This window comes from Notamacropus eugenii, chromosome X (genome assembly GCF_028372415.1).
Source record: "Notamacropus eugenii isolate mMacEug1 chromosome X, mMacEug1.pri_v2, whole genome shotgun sequence".
Lineage (NCBI taxonomy): Eukaryota > Metazoa > Chordata > Mammalia > Diprotodontia > Macropodidae > Notamacropus > Notamacropus eugenii.
The window spans coordinates 65,061,609-65,075,306 of record NC_092879.1 but is presented as its reverse complement, the minus strand read 5'-3'; the positions used below and the strand labels follow the sequence as shown (position 1 = coordinate 65,075,306).

Below are 13,698 nucleotides of genomic sequence, written 5' to 3'. Positions count from 1 at the left end.
CTACAGCCATCTCCAGGAAGTTCTGTGTCCTGGGGACACTAGTGCTAGGCAGGATGGAGATGGAAAAGTCACCATTGGCCTTGGTGGGTTCCAGACTCACCTGGAGCCTGCCCTGCTCCTCTTTCTGAAGGCCCTGTACAGTTCCACTGCAGACATGGGAAGCAGCAGAGGGGCCTGAATGGCCTGAAATCCAGACTCAGGCGAAAGAGAAGAGGAATTTGCAACCCAAAAGGCTAAGAGGGATTTCAACATTCACAGCAGGGGGTCCCAACCCAAGTTCGACCAGCAAACCACTGTAGTGATCCATGAGCGCTGACTGGAGAGAAGAAAGCCCCTGGTCCAAGAGGGACCCCAGTACTTGGCCAGAATTCCGCAAATGAGCTCCTCAGCAACAAGGAGAAGAATGGTCCAAAACAAACCCAACCCGGGAACAAATGGGTTAACACAAAAGGAGCCCGGAGTGATAGATGGAGGGACACTGATGCTACCTCTGGGCCTACAGGTGGAATACAGAGGAATGATTTGCTGAAGTGAGCAGCAGCAATGTCCCTAAATGCTGAGCAAGGGGAACACAGGAAGTACCTGAGGTGCCAGCTGACAAAGCAGCAGGTCCTCCAAAGGGCTCCTTTAAGGGAACACTACAACCATTGATCCAAGGACATGGTAGTTACTGGGAAAATCTCCTGAGGATTCTGAAGCAAAACCCAAAACATTTAGTCCACACGCACAGCAGGGGGCCCTTCAGAGGCCCACAGAACAGATCCCCTCAAATCTGTCAAAAGAAGTTCTTGGGACCTTCAACATTTCCTCAGTCATGACCGATAATGGGATCTCAACCAGAATCACCAAAATCAACTGCTCAGTGCAAAAGACTGTCAGAAAGCACAACAAGAGAGTCCATGCAGAGGAAGTCAGTGTGCCAGCTACTTGGACCTTACCAATGATCCTAGAGATGTCTCCACTTATGACACTTGATCCCAAGGCCATCCTTCAGTCTACAGGGAAAGCGGGAAGTGGAGCAAAAATGCAGCCCGAACACTGCCAAAATACCTGAAAAATGCCCCCCTGCTGAAGAAAAGGGAAGAGTCAGCCAGTATCCACGCAGAAATCCATCACTCACAGTGGGGGACTGAGGATGGGTTTTAGCAGACACTACAGAAATCTATCTACAGAATGTCGATTGACCCAAGATCGTTCCAGTGTATACACAGAAATGACCAGAGTACCTACAATGGTCTGAAATCAAGACCCAGGACACAGAAGAGGAGTCTGCACAAATAAATCTAAGGTCTATGGAATGATTCACAGCGTAGGATCCCAACTGAGGTGCCAGTAGCAAGCCACTAAAATGATCCCTGAACAGGTACTAAAGAGGAAACAGCCCCTTTATCAAGAGGGACCCCAGGAACTAGGCCACAATCCCCCAAATGAACTCATCAGGGAAAGAGGAGAAGAATGTGCAAAAAAAAAAAAAACCCTCAATCTGATAACAAATTACTTAAAAGAAATAGGCCCAGAGAGATTTTAAATGCAGGGACCCTGGCCTTATCCCTCGGCCTAGAGAGGGACCACAGACATGCTGAAAGGAACACAAGCAACGGACCTCAGTGCCCTCCAAGGAACAGTACAGGAACCAACCAAGGGAGCAACAACCACAGCAGGAGGTCTTTCAAAAGTGTCTAGTGAAGGACAGATGGGGAGACACGGACAGATGGGGACACTAACAAATGGGCACACATAGATGGGGAGACTCGGACAAATGGGGACACAAAGACAGAGAGGTGGGAATACAAGGACAGAGAGAGACACAGGCATATGGGCACACACAAACAGATGGGGAGACATGGACAGATGAGGACACAAGCACAGGTGGGGAAACATGGAGAGACTGATGGCAGACACGCAGACTGATGGGAGTACATGGACAGATACATGGGGACACAAGGACTGATGGGAACAAGGCTCCATACCCCCCATGCCACCTGGCTATCTGTTGTGTAAGGGAAAGAGAGCAGGCGCTTATTCTACCACCTCAGCTGGTCCTCACCACAACCCTGGGAGGTATATTCATTATCTCCAGTTTGCAGATGGTGAACTTGAGGCAGTTTTTAAACAATGATCTGACTAGGGTCACAGAGCTCTGCATTATCTGAGACAGAACCTGAACTCCAATCTTCTTGATCCCAGGGCTGGCTCCCTATCTACTGTGTCTGCTAGCTAAAGCCAATATGTCCACGTAGAGCAACATGCAAGACACATACAAAGTAGATGGGAGGTTCCTTTGGAAGGAGAGGTCCTAGTGGCCAGGAAACTGGCCAAGGCCCTGTATAGAAGGGGATGCTTGAAATGATCCTGAGAGAACCCGGGAATGCTGAGAAGTGAAGGAGGAACAGGAAAGCACTTTTGGGCCTGGGGGCAGTTGGTATAGACCTAGAGATAGGAGATGATTTGAATTGAGAAGCTCCTTGCACTCGTTTAATCCAGTTGAATCCATGATGTTTTGGACCAAGACAGCAAAGATGTATTGGAAACTTAGTCTGGGTTTCTGCAGCAGTGTTCTGCCTCCTCCAAATTGGGCACTCCACTGGTCTATCTAGGAATGAGTATTGAGGGAACGGGAGATTCAGAAGAGGTCTCATGGAAAGTGAACTTTTATCTTCCTGCTTAGTGATTTACCTGACTGAAGGAAGCTTCTGCTTCCTGACTGAAGCCATGGATGATTTTCCTGCAGACAAAGGAATAGGTCTGCCTTAGGCATTAGAAAGTCATCTCTAGCCTTACTCCTAGAGAAGGGAACTGAACACTTTCTGCTCTATCACTAGTGGCGCTCCTTTTGCCTGCTGCCGGGAGTTTCCTTCACATTTTGTTTGCTACTTATCTTACTCCACTTTCTAACAATATTAATTACATCCCGCCATTTGCAGTGACTTCCTTTTAAACTTTCAGCTTTCTTGGCATAGCTGTAAAGCCTGGAGTTTCTTTGCCATGGAATTCTACGTTCCATGGAATGGTATATCGAATGACAAGTTTCCAGCAGATCCATTGAAATTAGCAGCCCATGCATCTTGTCCCCATTAAATCATGAAAAGAGAGACAAAATTGGGAAACAGTGACATAATTCAACACGGAGAACAGGTTTTCTCGAGATCCAGTTTCATCCCCGTAATAAAACATCACCGTTTTCGACTTTGTGCTTTGTTCTCCTAGGTCACCATCTTAAAATGAGTCAAGTGCAACTGAGGGCAAAAGGGTCATTTTGGCATAGATGGTGTATTTTGTTTTCTTTCAAATACATGCTCTAAGAAAAGACAATAGGAACATGGGGTGGTTGATAGAGGGGTCAGGCTGGCAATCAGAAAAGTGACTTCAGCTCTGGTTGGGAAGTCCCACCTGGAACAGCCAAGTCTCTCACCAAGAACCTCCCGAAGTCCTGTGAAGTGAGGTTCATCTGTGGAGTAAGTTTTCATCCTGAGAGTTCTCCACATCAGTGACATCACAGATCCAAAGGAGAAAAAGACAAAAAAAGCACTATCCAAGAAACACTCACCTTGAAGGCTTAGTATGCTGCTCTCAGTAAACTAATTCATGATTGTGGTGTTCCTTTTTGGTCAGTAGAAGGGAGAGCAGAGGTGGATTTCCACTGCTGTGAAAATCAGTACTCTGGTGCACAGTGACATGGACTCATAGGTCTTTAAAGGACTGGTAGACCCTGGCAGGGGTGGAGAGAGGGGGCAGAAGGGACGATGGATAAGAATGCTTCTGGTGGGCGTTCTACAGGGGCATGCACATCCACACCATAATAACATCTGTGACTGGAAGTGAACGTGAAAGCAGCACTAAGGAAATCTGTCTTTATGACCTCATTTACCTTGCAACACTCTTTCCTAGGGCAGCATCATTCTGATGCATTTCAGGACATCCATTACATATGCTGGAGAAAAAGAAAATACATCTTTATTTCAACATAATTAGTCCCCCTTGTAAGCCTATATATGTTTTGCATTGAAGGATATTTTTCTGAAAGTGTTCTGAGTCTTCACCAAGCTGCCAGAGGGGTCCAGGATACTCAAAGCAAGCTTAAGAGGACCACCCCTCCATGGAAGGAATCAGCATTTGTGTATTGCTGGAGAGGCGGTCATATTGATGGGAACTTGTTCTACTTTCAGTGTTCTTTTGGGAAGGAATAGAAAAGGTTTTTCCCTGATTCACATTAACATGAGAGCCAACACAATCCTGGAGGCAATTTTATTTTAGGGGCTATACATATAGTCATATCGTGTCATGCAGGGAACACTCTAGAGATGTCCAGGGGAGTTCCATGACTTCTCTCCCAGTTTTGCAAACAGTCTGCATGTCTAATGGGCTCCAAGTGAAACAGAATTAGACAGGTGCAGGGGCATTCCGAGGCCATTTCAGTCCAACTCCTGGACAAGGACCTCCCTTGCAGGAAACCAGCAAGAATTCAGCTGGTCTTTGCTGCCCAAGTTCCTCGGCCTGGGGATCCATTTTGTCTTGAGACGATTCATTCCACTTTGGGATATTTCTGATTATTAGCATGTGTTTCCTAAGTGAAGCTTCAAGTTCTACCTTCTTTCCAAACTCCCTTGGGAATTTCAGATGTGTCAAGAAATTTAGGTGGTTGTTCTGTTGGACCCTCCTCAATCTGGCTCCAATTAATTTTTGGTAATTTAAATACTGTTGAATGATTTTGAAAAAGAAAATGTGCACAGGGAGAAAAGCAGGACAGGGATGGATCTGAAAGCTGCTATGGAATCCTGCTGTAAAAGGCACTTCTGTCCCTTCTGGGAGAGGTTAGGGAAAGCTTGCATTACCATGTCAGTGGTGTTCCATGCCTCCCTGGTCACTTGTCTTTCTCTCTTCTCTGGTCCCATTTCCTGACCAACTTGAGTTCACTTCTTCATTGTGTTTGGAACTGAAAGACCCAGAAGGCCCATCCTGCCTGTGCCTGTTTCCTCTGGCCTGTCCCCAGCGGGTTGCTGAGTAAGTTATCTTCTTTGGGGCCCAGGGCTAGCTCCGATGTAAAATGAGGGGATTACACTGGGTGGACCTGCTCAAGTCCCCTCCAGGTTGACAACTGATCCTGTTCCTTATCCTACACCTGAGCCTCAAGCTCAAGCTGATTGAATGAAGTTCACTTCCACTTTCCAGGGAAATGGCTAAGTCATTTGCAGTTTTCAAGGTCTGGGCAATGTGTCTTAGAATGTTAACCATGGGGGAGGCATATACAATGTCTCAGAAGTTTTAGGTGTTCTATAATCTCATCCTGAGGAGTTTCAGCAGTCAAAATGTCTATTAATGTGAGAAGTATGTCGGTGATGATCATTGGGAAAGGAGAGGGTGAAGAGTGGGAAAGCTGAGACTAACCTATTTGATTGTTTTCCACTGGATCCCATTACTGACAGTAATTACCAGTCAGTAAAGAGAAAATATTTCACCATGCATGGAATGAATCTACTCTGAGAGGAGGGAACAGAGGGGTCATTGGGAAGGGGGAGGATCCCCAGGGGTTGCATGCACGTTTGAAATAAGGAGGGTGAAAATAGGTATGTCGGGACAGAGGACACACACACACACGCGCACACACACACACACACACACCCCAAAGACAGGTATAACAGAACTTTTTTCTTATTTCATTAGCTTTAATTTATTCGTTGTTCTAGGAAGGATAAGTTAACAGATGGGACTTTCCATAGACAGACCGAACACGTAATCGTCTTCCTCCTCCTTGTCCTCCAATTTTTCCTCCCCCTCCTTAGTGTCCTCCTCAACCATCTCCAACTTCTTTTCCTCGCTCTCCACCTTCTTTGTTGTTGGGGCTGTTTTCTTCTGGCTGTCAGAGCTGGGCATACATTTAGATGGAGGTGGCAAAATCCTGGTCCTCAGGTTCTCGAGGTCAGGTACCTTGAGAATCACGGTCATCTCCCCATACTCCTTGTCAAGATGTTTGAAGACAGTAGACCTGCAAACCTCATCCACTCTGTCTTGGTCCTCATCTAAATAGTAATTCAGCAAAGTTACCATCGCCACATATTCGCTGCTGCTTTGAAAACTGGGGAAGCATATACAGCTCTGTTCCAGGCACTTGCAGGCAGCAGGGAAATCCAGGTCACACAGATAGGCTAGACATTGTGCCAGGGCTGTCTGGTGGCACATGGAGGAGCTCTCTACCTCCATATACAAGTGTTGCTCCTGGCCGAGGGAGAACGCAGCGTCCCTGTAGCGCTTGTGCCTCACTAGCACCTTGGAGGCTCGGCCAGTGAATTCCAGGGCCAGCGAGAAGCAGTTCTCCCCCTCAAATAGCTGGGATGCCTGCTGGTAGAGACACACCACCTGGTGCGGAATGTGGCTCTCCAGCAGCTGTCTGAAGCGCCTCAAGGTCCAGGCTGCGGTGTCTGCTTCTCCACACTCCAGGTACCAGGAGACAGCCTGCTTCACGGCCTGGGCGGCATTCTCCAGGTGGTTGGACTTGCTCAGGTACAGGCCAGCTTGCTCATAGGCCATTGCGGCACACAGGGGCGCTCTGTTTCTCTCGTGGGACTCAGCTTCCTTGAGGAAGGCTTCTGCAGCCTCCTCCAGCCTCTTGGCCCTGAGGAAGGCTAAGGCGGCCTGCTCATACTCGCTCGCAGCCTTCCCGTAGTTGGGCTTCCATCTCAACAGTCCAATGCACTTGTATTGGGTGGCCTGGGCCATATGCCCCAAGGCCTCCCTGGTTTTTTGTTCTTCCATGTCCCGTGGCTGCCAGCTGTAAGGGAGGAGGACCTGGGTCAACACGGAACTGCCTGGAGACAGAGAGAGGGAAAGCCACAGCTCACCCCAGCAACAGAACCCAACAGAGAGAGGGAATGAGCATTGTGGGGGGGAGGGGTTCAAATGGAACACCCCATTGATTGCATAAGCATCTCGACAGAGGTCCCTGGAGTCAGAGCCATAGTGGAAGTGGGTCTGTGGTGATAGGGACTCCTGGGTCCTTGGAGAGCGAGAAGAACATCTCGCAAGCAATCTATCCAGGCAATTAGGTGGCCAAACCAACAAGGAGGGAGTCTGGACAGCATTCAGCACTGGGTAGCCAAAGACCTGGGCCAGACTGGGGTGACAGAGAAGGGCCAATGGAGAGGCAGAGGGGAACACAGGGTGGGGGAGGGGAGGAAGGGGATCCTTCCAGGGAGAGCCACAGGGCTCAGACCTAGTAACTAACTCATCACACCCCTCTGGGATGCTGAGAACGTGCCAAAGAACTGGAGGGGTGGGAACCTTTGGAACAGCAAAAAGGTTGCTGGGAACCACAAAGGACCCCAGGGGAGGGCGGCTGCTGGGCAAGCTGTTAGCCTGGCCATGGCTTAGCATCTATCTCTTGATTCCTCTCTGCAGTCTTTATAAGTGGCTTTTAAATTTCAGGGGAAGTTTTTCATCCTAATTGCTGAAAGAAAAGAGAGGAAAAAAAAGACATGACTCAAGGGTGTGCTTTGCAAGGGAGGGAAACCCCACAATGTCCATGGAAAAAGCATCCCAGTCACAGGATCACAGGTTTGGAGCTGGGAAGGGACATCACACTCCATTAAACTCAACAGAGGAGGAAATGGAGACAGAGAGGTTAAAGGCCTTGCCCAGGGTGACACAGCTACTAGGGGAGGCTCAATTCAATCCAAGGTCCCCTGACTCCCCCAGTCCACAGTTGTGTCCTCCACACTATGCTCCCTCAGATGACATATAATGATTTTAAGAAAACAAACCTTTCTGTAGGAGGTTTATCCAAAAACTTTCAAAGTTTTTTTTGCTAAGGCCTACCAGATCCCACTGAGAAAAACCAGAAAGTTGGTTCAGAATCTTCAGAGTTTCTTTGGATGGGATCTAAGCTGAGTTTCAGGCAAAGGACTCAGAGACCATGAGCAAGAGGAGCTGATTATTGGATGGAGAGAGTCTAACTGAGTCAGAATTCTGTGTAGGAATTGAAAGTTGGGGAAAAAATCTGAAAGGTATCATGCAAGTTGTATCACCTCTGTCAGAAATGCTTGTCTGGGTCAATGCAAGCCTTGAAGGAAGAAGGAAGCTTTCAGACCATATTGGTCAAACCTAAAGGGTGGGCAAAGGGTGACAGGACTTACAAAGAACTGCCCAGTAAGGCAGAAGCCCTGAAGGAAAATAGTGGTGCTTTAGGCTGGAAAGATAATGTAATGGCAGGTTACAGAGGTTTCAACTGCAAAGTTCAGCATTTGTATCCTGTACTGCAGGCTCTAGGGAGGCACCCCAGAAATCTTTCCACAGCCTGTCTGTTGGCCCTGAACTTTCCCCCTCATATCTGTAAATATTTGTTCTTGTGACCATCCATACTTCATCAGTCTTGACTGACAACAGGATCTCAACCAGAATCCTATTAATCAGTTGCCTGGAGAAAATGAGTCAAAGAGAGTAAGAAGGAAACCCATGCACAAGCATTCATCGAACCAGTTCCTTGGACTTTAGAAGTAACCCTAGAAACATCTCCACTGATTAGACATGGTCTCAGGCAATCCTTCAGTCTAGAGGGAAAGCAGGAGGTGGACCTGAAGCTCTTGAAAAGGAGACCCCAGCATAGACGACAGTAATCTTACATAAAATTGCATCCATGGGCCAGGCATTCACAGCAGGGGGGGCAATGTTGGATGCTGGGTCAGAATCCTTCATTTGGATCTACCAACAGTGACCAGACCTGATAAAGTAGAATGGGAGAACACCCCAGTTAGAAGAAGGCCAGAATTTTCCCAAAGTATGCCCCTGATCAAGAATAGGTAATGGAAAGGGAGAATTTGCCCAGAACTCAATCACTAACAGCTGAAATGTGGGTGAGAATGGCCTCTAGGAGACACCCCAGAACTCTATACACAGACTGCCTTTCAGCCATGGACAGTTCCAGTGCAGATATGGAAAGCAGCAGAGGGGTCTGAATGACCTGAAATCCAGATCAGGCAAACAGCAGAGGAACCTGCAACACAAAAGGTAAGAGGAAAGTAATGATTCACAGCAGGGAGTCAAAGCCCAGGGTCCAACAGCAACTCATTGTAGTCATCCATGAACAAAGGTGATCTGTCTAAGTCTTGTTTTGAATTGCCTTACTATTACTATCCTTTTGTCAGCAGTGGTAAATTTGAATGTAACATAATCATGCCTTGGTTTCTGTCCCTTCAGGTTTTACAATTTTCATTCACCTTCCAAAGGTGGGGAAGCCACAGCTGTTGTTCTTCTGAGCTCGTAATTTCCATAGGAACAGCACAGTCCACGTCTTCCATGCTCTCCTTTCAAATGTGTACGTGACTTTCCCACTTACCTGTGCTGACTACCGGCACAATTTTCATAGATTTGGAGTGAGAAGGCACCTTAAAACTCATCTGGTTCTAAAAGTCGCGTTTGTGCCATCACCTTCCCAATAGAAAATCAGCTTATTACCTTATCCTAGCAGAGCAAAAGCTGGAGGCAGCACAGCTCCCTCACTTGCAAATATGTATTTCCAAACACTAAGCAATCAAAAGTACAGCTTGATTGATTGACTGACAAGAGTATACCCCATTGCAGAGTGTCATGCATGAAGAAAATTAAAGGCATGTCAGATTTTAAAATTGGTATTACCATTTCTGGTGAAAAAAAGTCAGTGTCACCACTGTTGGTTTTCAAAACCCAGTAGCACTAATTTTGGTTAAAAAAGGCAATTTAGCCTTTTTATTCCAAGTAGGAGAGTACAACCATATTTGGTAAAAATGCCTCTACTGTGAGCAGTTGTTGAGATGTCAAGCATTGTTGGGTCAATGGGTGTGTCACCCCTACTGTGCGTATAAATAGAGGGCCAGAGCTCCGTGGAAAGCCTAAATCTGGGCCAACAAGTCTAAGAGGGAGGGTATCAACTTCCCTCCCCTGGGAAAGTGAGTGATAACCCAAGAGTCCCGACCTAACTGAAAGTAGAGGCTCAAGGTTTTGTACTGGTCATTCTAGATATTCTGAGTTAAAATAAAATCTCAGTCCCTCTACAAAGATTTTCACGTTGGAACTCAAGGTAGTTTACTGCTCTTTCTAGACTGTTGAGTAAAAATCTCAGTCCCTCTACAAAGGTTTTCAAGTTGGAACTCAAGGTTGTTTACTGCTCATTCCAGATATTCTGAGGGAAAATCTTGGCACCTCTACAAAGATTTTCAAAAACAAGACTTGGCTTCCAGACTCTTAGAAGCATGACATTCTCCAGTCAGGTAAGCACCCTTGGCTCATTGATCCTCACCCCCAAACGTTAAGATCTTAAGGTCATGCGGACGTATCCTACACGTTCAAAATGACGATAAAACTAGACACGTACGGAGTAAGCAAGTTCCAACTTAATGTAGTTTCTTACTCTTCATGAATTGAACTTGTAACATGGTGTTTTTGATGGAGGAACGTATAGTAACCTCCAGCTTTGGAGAGCCTCACATTTCCAGGGGTCAGGAGGTATTTTTTAATCTATTCATTTTGCAGCAACAGCAGCAGCAGCAGTAGCACCACCAAGTCTATCTAACCAAGATCCTTGTAAGACAAGATCTTCCTCAGTGTCAGGTTCCTGTCAGACAATGTCACTGTCCTGGGGCTGCAGGTGTGCTCTGGATTACAGCACGCAAGACAGCATGGCACCAGTGAGGAATATCATCCTGCAGCCTGTTTCCAGCCAGTTAAGGACACCTCTGTGATATGACGCTGATCATCCTAGATGCGCTCTGCATCTTCTACATCGTGCACTCAGTCTTCTATCTTTTCTTGGCTTTCCTCTGTGTTGGTCACTAAATAAAGTGATTGATTACGAACAACTCGAGATTTCTCGTGTCTTTAATAATCTTCATTTGTCGGTGCAACTGAACTATCTAAAATGCTGAATTAACTGGCATTGTATATGTGTAACTCTAGACTCATTCACAGTAAAATTCAGAATAAAACACTGATAATGCCCTCTGGGCTTCACTTAATTGGGACTAGAAATCGAGGCACAACATAGACAAATGGACAAAATTGTCTCTTCAGAGAAAATGGTCTATTTGTAACTGTCAATACCCAATGATAGTTAATAAAAATCAGACCTCATGTCACAAAAGGATGGATAAGAGATGTCATTCTAAGCAACAAGATGGTTTAAAACTCAGTCAGGATTTACTAGAAATCACAACACTTTAGGAAAAATATTGATGAGAAGCCACATTACTTTGTACATCAAGGGCAAGTAACGACGGATTATGCCCCCAACTTTTGCCACAGCAAAAATCAGTTGACAGAAATAAAGAATTTCAAGGAAATAAAGAATGCCCTGTTCTACAAGATTCTCAAGCGCTGGAGGGTGTGGCAGCACGTAGTGGAAGGTCCAAGTGGTGCCAGGAGGTATGTGTCAGGTACCTTTACTTACAGAACAGCCAAACTAAGGACAGCAGGCTGGCCACTAGTTTGTTTGTCCACCACAAATAAATATTGGATACAGGGAAGGAACGTAGGTTCATTACAGGACTGTCTTGGAAAAAGTGCATAATTCAGAAAACTCAGGCAAGATAATAGAAGAATCTGGGATATACTAATGTTGATATACAGTGCTCTCAGCACAGAAGTTCCCTTCATAACTGCACATGCCATCCCCTATCTGTGAGTTTTAATGAGTCCCTACAGCACAAAGCTTACCTTGCCGAGGGTAAAGGTTCTTCATATCCTACCTCTGATGCCTCCATGCTATTTCTGTCATCTTTGATTCTCTGTGTCCCAGACAACATCCTAGGATTTACCAAGCTAATTTGCACACTCCAGCTTCTGAACATGGAGAGTATCACAGGGAATACTGGCACATATGCACCATGAAAAAGTGGGCAAAGTTTGGCAGCCAAGGTCAGACCCATCCCCAAGCCAGTGCAGCTACAATTTCTCATGCTGAGGAAAAGATATCTTTGTCACACTGATCATTAAAATTAAGCATTTCTGTGGTACTGAGAGTGCTGAATTTCATTAGGAAACATTTCTCAAGAGGTAAGACTAGAGAGAACAACTCAAAAGAATTTCACAACAAATAATCTAAGGAAAACTCTTGAGGACTACTTCTCTGTCTCCCCCCCAAACAAGCTCTGTGAAATCTTGGGGCCATGTCATGTGATGTCATTCTATAGCATGATCTGACTATATATGGATGTTCCAGAGACGTAGAAGACTATCAAGATGGTAAAACAGGTTCTTCTTCATTTGCTGAACTGAGGCTGGCAGAAGTATGACAGACTGGCTTTCTTCTTCCTCGTGCTGCCTTCACACCCAGCGTTCAGAAGCTTTCTTACATCCCCTAGGGGTAAATGACACTGGTCTACTCAGTGATGCTCACGAGCATGTCCTGGATTCTACTACAGGGGGAATCTCTGCCCAGGGTGGATAGCTACAGCCATCTCCAGGAAGTTCTGTGTCCTGGGGACACTAGTGCTAGGCAGGATGGAGATGGAAAAGTCACCATTAGCCTTGGAGGGTTCCACACTCACCTGCAGCCTGCCCTGCTCCTCTTTCTGGAGGCCATGGACAGTTCCACTGTAGACATGGAAAGCAACAGAGAGGCCTGATTGGTCTGAAATCCAGACTCAGGCAAAAGAGAAGAGGAAACTGCAGCACAAAAGGTTAAGAGAGAATTCAGCATTCACAGCAGGGGGTCTCAAACCAAGTTCTACCAGCAAAACACTGTAGCGATCCAAAAGGCGCTGACTGAAGAGACAAAAGCCCCTGCTTCAAGAGGGACCCAAGTACTTGGCCAGAGTTCCCCAAATGAACTCCTCAGCAGCAAGGACAAGAATGGTCCAAAACAAACCCAACCCAGGAACAAATGGGTTAACACAAAAGGAGCCCAGAGAGATAGATGGAGGGACACTGATGTTATGTCTTCAGCTACAGGTGGAATACAGAGGAAGTGTTCTTCTCAAGTGAATGGAAGCAACGATCCTCAGTGCCCCTTATGGGGGACCCAGGAACCTTGCAGGGTACCAGGTGTCTCAGCAGGGGCCCTCCAAACTTCTTTGTGGAGAGAACCCCACAGAAAGTAATCTGGGCACATGGTGGTTTCTGAGAAAACCTCCTAGGCTGCAGGGAGCATCTGTGGATGGGCCAAATGCCAACAAATTTTGTGGTAGAGCAAAAGAGGATGAATATGAAAAAAGCCCTCAACTTAGATCTGGCTGTCACCGTGGGATCACAGCACACACTACTGAACAGATTCCCTCATATCTGCAAAAAGTTGTTCTTGTGACCTTCAATACTCCTGCAGTCCTGACAAACAATAGGATCTCAACCAGAATCCCATTAATCAGCTGCCTAGTGAAAATGAGTCAAAGAGAGCAACAGGAAAGCCCAAGCAGAAGCATTCAGTGAACCAGCAACTTGGACTGCAGAATGAACCAAGAAGGATTTAAAATGAATATACATGGTCCAAAGGCAATCCATCAGTCTAGAGGAAAAGCAGCAAGTCACCTCATAGCTCCTGAAATGGAGACCCTGGTATAGAGGAAGATAATCTTATAGAAAGTCCAATGCCTGGGCCAGGCCTTAACTGCAGACGGGGCTAGGGTGTGATATGGGCTAGAATCCTTAAGTTGGCCCTACCAAGAATTTGTAGAACACATAAAACAGATTAATGGAAATCCACAGGTGGAGGTAGGCTAGAATTTCCCTGAAGTATGTCCA

At 46.3% G+C, this 13,698-nt stretch overlaps 2 long non-coding RNA genes and 1 pseudogene across 2 annotated transcripts; 1 reads left to right on the top strand and 2 right to left on the bottom strand.

Moving 5' to 3' along the window:
• Positions 1-5,694: 5,694 nt before the first annotated feature.
• LOC140516338 (gamma-soluble NSF attachment protein pseudogene) lies at positions 5,695-6,750 on the bottom strand (annotated as a pseudogene).
• A 361-nt stretch (positions 6,751-7,111) lies between these two features.
• LOC140515260 (uncharacterized) lies at positions 7,112-8,983 on the bottom strand. The gene is made up of 3 exons (XR_011970917.1): positions 8,831-8,983; positions 8,613-8,710; positions 7,112-7,441 (listed from the first exon to the last, which is right to left on the bottom strand). It is a non-coding gene; the product is annotated as an uncharacterized lncRNA (long non-coding RNA).
• An 869-nt stretch (positions 8,984-9,852) lies between these two features.
• On the top strand, positions 9,853-10,823 carry LOC140515259 (uncharacterized). The gene is made up of 3 exons (XR_011970916.1): positions 9,853-10,045; positions 10,143-10,235; positions 10,498-10,823. It is a non-coding gene; the product is annotated as an uncharacterized lncRNA (long non-coding RNA).
• The last annotated feature ends 2,875 nt before the right edge of the window (positions 10,824-13,698 follow it).